Below are 9,565 nucleotides of genomic sequence, written 5' to 3' on the forward strand. Positions count from 1 at the left end.
TGTCGGTATCAGATGTTGAAGGTCACTGACCAAGCAGCACAATTTGACGAGGACGTGTTGGAATAAGACCAAAAAACACCCCAAATTTCCCTTTAAGTCTCCATCTACTGACTGTATCTACTGACTGTGTCGTCCTTTACGGTACAACCATCCAGCGAGTCCCTGCTCTCCTCTTCTCAGGCTCCTCTTAACGGCATTCAAGGGCAAGCAAGCAGAGGGAATCCTGCTGACAGCCACACTCTCCTCTGCTCCCCACACAATGTCATCTACACAAAGGCTTTATGCTGGAACGTGTGCATGTGTGTGTGTCTATATGTATGTGTGTGTGTGTAACAGTATATGAGCTCTCGAAGTGGGGTCACGCTGAAAGTGATGCATAAACAGATGTTGAGTTTTGACTTTTCACCTCTGCTGCCTCTATTTGAATATTCCACACGTGATTTTCACCTCATCACAACTTTGACCATCGAGGTGCTAACGGTGCGTACAGACAATGTAAAGGAGAATCTATGGACAGGAAGTGGCTCAAAAAGATCCACAAAGAAGAAAATGCTCATGTTTAACCCCAGAAGGATGTTTTGTGCTGCGTGTGTGTGTGTGTGTGTGTGTGAGCAATGATAGGATGTATTATTGACTTATTGCATTAGAGGGTCTCTGTGCTTCATGCTCACGCTCTAACATCGCCCTCAGAGAAATAATCACACAAACTCAAGCACACACACACACACACACACACACACACACACAGTAATGGTTGCGTGAACACAAAATGTTTTGTCTCTAGCGTTGCTCTTGTGCTTCTGGGGTTTTGTGTTCTTAGTAGTTAACATACATTTGCCACTTCTGTCTGTCTGTCTTTGTCGGTTTCCGTCTCTCTCAAAGGGAAGCTGCAGAAAGCTGTGAGATGCAGCGGGCCGAGTTTGGAGGGGGCCGTGTGAAGGATTAGAGCCTGCTCTTTGCCAGTGGAGTGCCTGAGCAGTTGGCAGCACAACTGAGATGAAGGGGAGGCTGGGGGGGAGTGGAAAGAAAGAGAAAGTGGAAGGGTGGGGGAGCCAAGCAGGTGGGAACGTGGTGTGAGGACAGATAAAGAGAGGAAAGACTAGTTGTCAGGCGAGAGAGAGGAGTGAAGACATTCATGAGTGCATCCACTGAAGTCATCGGTGAGCCTCTGCTTCCTGCTCTAAGCCCCCTGACCCGATCTCAGCTATTCCAGCTATCCCTGTGTGTGTATGTGTGTTTCTGTGGTGACTGTGTGTATGCAGGGGGACAACTCTCTGAGTAATGTAGAGCCACACATGAGAGACAGATTGTGTCCATTATACAGGAAACCGATTTATAGAAGTTAAAGTCTCTCTTTGTACTCTGAGGTTGATCTTAACGGTCTCACAGAGTCGAGGTTATCTGTGAAACGGAGCCTCAATAGGCTACTGCAGCAAAATGCACACAAACACACACACACATGCACGCACACTTATCCCTGCATACACACACCCACAGTAGGGATAGACTGAGTATCACACCACTTGAAGTTATAATCCGTAAAGTCCGACTGAAACGAAATTGCATTTTTATTACATACACTAGTGCAGTGACCGCTCATGGTATGTCCGTTCGGAGCGGGCCGATTGCTTGGCCTCAAGGAAAGTGCTGATTGCAGCAGTGTCGCTTGGTGCTCGTTGACTCCAAGGTAGTGAAGTTTGGTTGTAAAGTTAGTATATCCAGCATCCAGCAGCAACAGTTAACTGCAGTCAATGTTCGTCTTTAGTCTGCAGAGCCCTGAAACCCCTCCCCGCTGCTGCACAGACTGCTGTTCGCTTGTTTAGTCAAAGTTTATTAATATATGTCCAAATTGCAAATTCAACAAGCACTCTATGAGGTCCCGAACAATACACCCGCCAAGTGTGAAGTCAATCGGATGAATAGACTTACATTGGGAAAGAGACGTCTGTCACTCAGCGGATAATTTTTTTTTAGGTAAATCAACTTCCCAGTATGAACACTCTAATAGCCCTTATTTAAATCATTAGGACCTAAAAGTTGTAAAACGCACTAATAGCTGAATTGGAGAATGAACGGAGCCCCGCCTCCAACGCTGTATCCAGTTCTCTTTATACATCCATGATGGTAATAGCTCAAGCCTTCAGGAGAAATAACATTTTTTGGCAACATGGCGACGGCTGAGCTTGGGTCATTGTTACCGTGGTGACATCAATACTGACGCAAAAACACTCTGTCAAACACACTCTGTCAGAAATACAACAGAAGAGCCAGACAAATTCATGTTTTTTTTTAAGAAAGAAGTCGCCTTCACAATAAAAGCCACCCCGTGTTTCAACAGTTGAATGCTTTTAATGTGAACTAGCAGCAGTAGGAAATAGTCAGTTAGCATTAGCAGTAACTTAAATACAGCTCTGATAGAGCGGTGAGGCTGTTATCAATGAGCTGGATTACATGCATGCATCATTTTCCTGTGAATCTCTTGTGCTTGAATGGCGGACTCCACCACTAACAAGGAAAACAACCATGTAGAAAGATAATTACAGAATATAAATATGTTGAATAGCTCTTCCTGGAAAAAATGATGACCATTAATGGTATCAAAAACGGGGTTTGATTTCATGAAAATCTTAACAATAATAACTTTAAGCTGATGAACTGATGCTGTCAACACCCTGAATGACTGATCCAAGTCTCATTAGTAGCACTTATATATGTGTAAAAGAAGAAGTGTTTGGAGACAAAAGATTTCCAGTAGCCTAGTTGTGGTATAAAAAGTCAATATATACAATACAATATTTAACTTTGCGTAGGTTTTATTCATGTAAGAACTCCTGTTCTATTGCAGCACAAGAATTCAAATCACTCTCTCAGTATTAACAAGTAAAGTCTTAGAAAACTACTTCTCATCCATTCTTCATCCTTATGTTCTTTATTGCTTATGATTCATGATGTACAAAACTAAAGAAAACTCTAAAAGAAACGACAAAGTAAAGACATAATATACTGTACATCAGCAGGTTTATCGGACTCTGTATCACTTTCAGAAATCCTATATTGGACAAACACACACACATTCACTCACTTTCACACACAAACACATACAGTGAGGACGGTTCGGTCTCTGCGGTTCTGTCGCCTCTGGCACCCGATTCGACTGTTATCAGCTCATTAAATGGGCATTATCAGTTGTTATTAGCCTCATAGATGTGGGTCAATAGGGGCCTGCTACACCTACTAAGTTGTTAAAGTGAAAGCGAATCTTAATAGCAACACGATGATGATGAATAATAAGACCTGGATTTGGTGCCGCAGCTCAGCCTCGTTTCCAATTTTTCCCAGTGAACACGAGTTGCAACGAAAAATCCCTCCGCCACCCAAAAAGCATTTTCCCCCGTAGACCACCTTTGTAAAAGAGACGTTTGTAAAACTGTTGACAGGACACCTCCAACTGCAAACAAGGTCAATTATGACTCTTTCTACTATGAGCTTGTGATCCGGGGAGGTTTTATATTTGTAAAACTTTCCTTGAGCGAAGAAAAGCGATTTAAAAATCTGTGACGTCGTCACAATGTTAAGTTTATGGGCCAGCGGGAGAAACACTACTGTGCATATTCAGTGGGCAGCATACCCAGGAAGTAAACCCAGACGCAAGAAAGCTTTTTCGGCGTATACGCCAGGTGAGCAATTCTCATTGAATAGGTGCCATCTTGGGGTCTAGTATCCAGTTCATATAATAAAATGCTCCAGGGATGACGTATTTTTGTAGGCGAACCAGGAATCGCCCTGGTTCCCTCGACAAAAAGTCAATGGGGTTTTTCCATTGGGTTTTGGGTTATTGCAGAAAATAAACTCTGTGGCAAACAAATGTTTATTATACTTCCAAGATTTGTTCAGCAGATAATCTCCACAAATTAATACCACTTTTATGATTTTTGAAGTGTGAATGCAATCGGCAGCAGAAAAAGCTAACGTTAGGCTATAAACGAACTACACCACGGTCGCATGAACGTGAGTATACACAACGAGGCTGTAAAGGCAAACGAGTCGGCGTGATGACGTCTAGTAGTCTCACTTAGCCACTAGCAACCGCCTTTTTTAAAGATATTTAAAGGCTTCGAAATTCAGGAGTGGGATACTTATTGATGTATTTTATGTCGTAGAACAAAACGTTAAAATCTTGTGTTAACCTCAGACCTTATTTCAGACAACTAACTAAAACTCATTGACTTCCAGACGAGGGAACCTGAAGTGCTAACATGCTAACTCATTTCCGGGTTTTAGGACTCATTCCTGTAGCGCTCTATACATCCATGATACTACAGCGCCTGACTTCCGCTGTTGCTCCTGTCATATTTACTATGATCGTTAGAGGTCGCTGTCGTCTTCTTTTATTCCTTCTTTCGGTGATCGCCCATGTGAATAGATGATACAACCTACTAGTAGGTGTAGCAGGCCCTTTCTGACCCACATCTATGAGGCTGTTAACCACTGATAACACCCATTTAATGACCTGATAACAGTCTAACCTGCTGCCTGGGAGGACATCTGCAATCTAACAGCAAGCCAACACAGCACCTCTGATCTGGAATCAGCGGGCTAATTATGTTTTCTCTTCTGCGTAATAATGTACGAATGTACCAGACACACACACACACACACTCACACTCACACACATACACACACACTCACACACACATGTCAAGAGATGACGAGAAGCAGAGGGGAAGTTACAAAGCAACCCCTCCCTCTTATTCATCACTCGCTTGCTCCAGCCACATCCAGAACACCGCCCTGGGCAATGATTTTCTGAGCAACAACACGTCGATTTCTTTGAACTCCTCAGCCTCAAAATGCTACACTTTTCTCCAGTGGGCACGAATAATAGCAGTGACAGAAGTCCACACAAATTCACACCACACCTTACAAAAAATGTCCCTTTTCACTGGCAAACACAGCTCATGTGAGTCCAGGCCAACTTTTAGCCCCTTCACAGATGATTACACCTTCGGACACCTCCTACATGTGGGATATTTTTACTTTGTCCTTTGACCTGGATAGCGCCCCAAAAACAAACACTCCTCTCATCCATTTTGCACACTCACCGACTCCCCTGTCCTCTGACCTGCTGCTGGTAAAAAGGACTAATATTTTCAGTCTGCTAAACAGCTCTTTGTTTTTCGGCAGCGTAAAAAACTGACATTCAGCCGAGCAAAATAGCTGCTCTTTCCAAACAGGAAGCACTGTGTTTAAGGATATGTTCAGGTACGTACGTATAGAGAGGTGAAGTCCCGCCCCTTCCGGTGGACCACCGTGGGATCTTACTTCGGAAAAAAATTGTACGTAGTCAACGGTGAGAGACAAATATTTATTTGATCCTGTTTGAATTGCGTCATGAATCACACATATGATGTTTGTCAATTTAAAAGATAATTTTGCAAGTCAATAAAGTTGCAGTTTGTTGTAAAACTGTCATCAGACGGATCGTCTCGCTTCCCAGCATTGGACGCTTGATGGGCTGCCACTAGACACCTGATTGGATGAACACTTTCCATCGTGGGTTGCTGCTCCAAACTGCTTTCAAACTGGAACCAACATGACGGCTCGTTTGGAAACTTTCTTCTCTTATATCACGAAAATAGTTCACGAAATGTGTTTCTGAAAACAAAATTTTATGCGAAAAATAAGCCACGCAGTTGCTGAATCTATCTTTATTTTAGATCGACAGCGGTAAGCTTAAAAGTTTCTCGGGAGTTTCCAAAGGCGGCGAGTCGCGCCGGACGCCCCTGATTTGCATAAAGTAGCCTTAACCTCAATTTTATCCAAATGAGGAGCGGCTAACTTCGCGCCGCCACGCTACCAGAATGCATTGCACGGCTGCTTACATAGAGAATGAATGGGAAGCGTGGAAAGGACGGAGGCTGTGGACACGTACCATAATGTACCATTTCGTTCTGGGATGTACTCACACCAGCAACGGGTCTCACTCGTTCATTCACTTCCCGGCTGATAAAAATAATCGCTGGATAAAACACATCAGGTAAGATAACGTTATATATGTGCGTGGATCATTAGCTAGCTAGTGTTGGTGACGTATTTTGTGCGAGGCGAGAGTTCACTGAGCGGTTTCACTCAAAACTAATTGATACTACGACAAACGGAGACTTTCTTGACTTGCTAAATTATCTTTTAAATTGACAATCATCATATCATCATGGCGAAATTCCAACGGGATCAAAAAAATTTGTTTCTCTCTCTACGTTCATATTTTTTCCAAAATTAAGCCCCATGGTGGTCCACCGGAGGGGGCGGGACTTCACCTCTCTATACTGTGAGGTCACGCTCTTGTAGGTCAAATGTGTTTTTATGAATGTACGTAACATAAGAAGGATTGACGGGTCATTTAACGCCTCTAAGCTTCCCCTTGAACAAATGATCTGATAATGACAGCCTAAAGATTTAACAGATGATTCATAGGTCCAGGTGTGTGTTTGAGTGTGCGTGTGTGTGTGTGTGCATTGTGTGAAAGCTGATGACAGTGTCAGATTGAGGATGGAGGATGAGAGGATGTAGTGATGCATGGTAAGAGAGACCAAAACAGGAGTGTTAATGTTCTCGGGCCTGCGGCTCTGACTTTAGCTGCGCCCTTGAGATTTATCGGGCATGTGGGCGAGTGTGCGTGTGTGTGTGGGTGTGTGTGTGTGTGTGTATGTGTGTCTTAGAGGAAGTGTGTGTGTGTGTGTGTGTGTGTGTGTGTGAGGGAGGAAGTGTGTGTCAGTAAAGATGTGCTTCAGCAGACACATTTTGATTACAAATTACCCTCCTATAGTAAAAAAAAAAAAACTCTCTTCTGCATCCACATATAGATATAATGTCATCATAAACTAAGCTGGGAATAAAAATAAACATGCACACATGTATCTCACACACACAAACACACACACGCACACACTGCCAAGCCCTCTGGAGAGTTATCATTTAACCATGCCCATTCATCCGGGCTATTCGGAGCCACTAGGCTTCAGAAAATGAATAAAAGCCTGACTATCAATCAGTCTTTCTATACAGCTGCTGAGTACATCAATCAGGATGAATTCCCGCTTCTGATGGCGGTGACCCCTCGCTCTTTCTCCACCCCACCTCTATCCGCAGTTTATCATCTCTAACCGCCCATCCGTCCCGTGGCGGACGGAGGGGCGGAAGCGGAGCAGGATGGAGGAGGAAGCGTTTGGATCAGTCTGAGCTGAGTGAATCACTCACAGAGATGCTCTGTGATCGCTCTCAAACACAGTCACGCATACATGAACACACTTCCACTACTACTACTACCACTACTCCAGAGGCTCCCACTTCCACACTGACAGCTGGGCTATAGACTTCGGCCTGTATGTGCTCAACTGTAACTTGAGGTCAATCAAGCGAGGCTCCCAGTCACATAGTGTAGAGTCATCGTTAGCTATACGGCTGACTCAGTCGCCCTGATGCCGTCTTCATGTGCAGCCACGAGGAACCTGCCCCACTTCTACAACTACAGTTTGGAGACCGGATGAGGAACTACCGCTCGCAGCACAAGAAAGCATGTACACACACAGAAACATGGAGATAAACACACGTACAGTACACACAAGATATGATACAGTCACATAGTGTCGCTATAGGTAGACTTCTTCTGCCCGTCTTTGCAGGGGAATGAGCTTTAAAATGAGCTTTAACACCCGGCTGAAAAGCATCGCGTGACTGTCCTCTCTGCCCATCTTAATACCACCTTAATAAATGTGTTTCCATCCACTTGTTTTCATGCACATTTTCAATTTCAAGAAAATCTGAGTGGAACTTTGTAAAGAAAAGCCGAAATATCACCAAAAAAACAAAGTGTGATGTAATGGAAAAAGACTTAGCGAATAAATTGTGATGTACCTGAAGCGTAAATGAAGACTTAGGGGCCGTTCACATGTTGCGCCGTCGTGCAAGCGTTCTCAAGCGGCTATTTTCAGGGCGCGACCGCTGCGCCCCGAGATAAAAATAGTTAAACTTCTGGAATGCTGCAGCGTGCACCGCATGTCATGTGACGAGGAACAACCAGTCACAGCCAGCAGATATCTTTTCTTTCTTCCCTAAATATCAGTCTGCGGTAAATATACGGAATGACTGGATGAAAACAACAGATTGGTGAGGACAGATGAGGAGACTTTAACGTTCCTCACATGATTACATGATACAAACTTAAATGCCATATTTCCATCATGTTTTTCATTGTTTTAAGATTTGACTGGCGCTATTTTAATCCTCGGTCTTACTTGTACTGGTCACGTGGACGTGCACACGGTTCCTTTCATACTACAATTGAGTGTGTGCGTCGGTCTGGCGTTCCACACAAGCGCATTTCCCGATCCACACTCCACACTTCCAGTTGGTGACGGTGATGCACCATAACGTTGTTCGTCGGGAGTTCAACGTTATTTGGTTGTCTTTGTATTCCTTTTAGGACAAATTACATAAATGTGGGAGATGGCGGATCTCCTCGCACAACCTCTCTTCTAAACAAGCATTTTGTCATCTCCTTCTTCTTCTTCTTCTTCTTAGTAAACCAGCTAGAGGTGCACACGCCACCAACTGGACTGAAGGGTGGAAAGAAACTGGAGCATGCACAGTCGGTGCGCTTGCTTTGCGTACAGTCGGACGTAGACGGATGATAACGTTTACGTCACACGGACCAAAGCGGTCCCTCGTGGACGCGGAAAGTATGAATTGGCCTTTAATTGCATCATGTTGTTGCGCCCTCTTCTTTTGCAATGGTTTAATGGCATCTGACTGGAAAATTAGTGCCCCCAACTGTTTATCTCAATGCTTCTAACATAACACCGGTGGATGGAAACATGCATTCATTTGCATCTTCTTTTGCTAATTTTCTTTTGCTAAATTTCTAAAACTTTTGCACACCATTTGGATGGAAACGTGGTCAGAAGTGTGCTCTGTTGCTCCACTAACCACACCCGACAGTGATGTCACGGTGTACTGACACAACCCCAGAGTACACGTCTACATCACTGAAGCAGAGTTAAAACCACCGGATGTCAGCAAAAACTAGATTTTCAGAGGGGTGTTAAATTGCCCTTTAAAGACACCCTGTGGAGTTTTCTTGTCAACGAAGACTATTATTTTTACATTCAGAATTTATCACACGGATGCATTTGTTTATGTCCTTGAGGACTACATCCATGTTACCTCCACCGACTGTTAATCTGAACAATTGCATGAAACCATCACCAGGAATATGGATTGTGTCAACAGCCTGCTCATGCATGTTTGTAGCACGTTTGTAGCAATTGCAATTTGCATTTTGAATATATCCCACAAAATCAATGCATATGAAATTCACGAACCATGAAGTATGTAGGGAGGAGGTCGGGGTGGATGGGTGGGTGAAAAAACATCAGACTTTCAACCAGGAGACCAGCGTTCATATCCCGTGTTGAAACCAGAAGTCAACGTTGATGTATTTGTTACGTAACATCCGTAGGCCTACTTAAGTTACGCCACATCCGTAGTTATTTTAACCAAAACCACG

This window comes from Sebastes umbrosus, chromosome 5 (genome assembly GCF_015220745.1).
Source record: "Sebastes umbrosus isolate fSebUmb1 chromosome 5, fSebUmb1.pri, whole genome shotgun sequence".
Lineage (NCBI taxonomy): Eukaryota > Metazoa > Chordata > Actinopteri > Perciformes > Sebastidae > Sebastes > Sebastes umbrosus.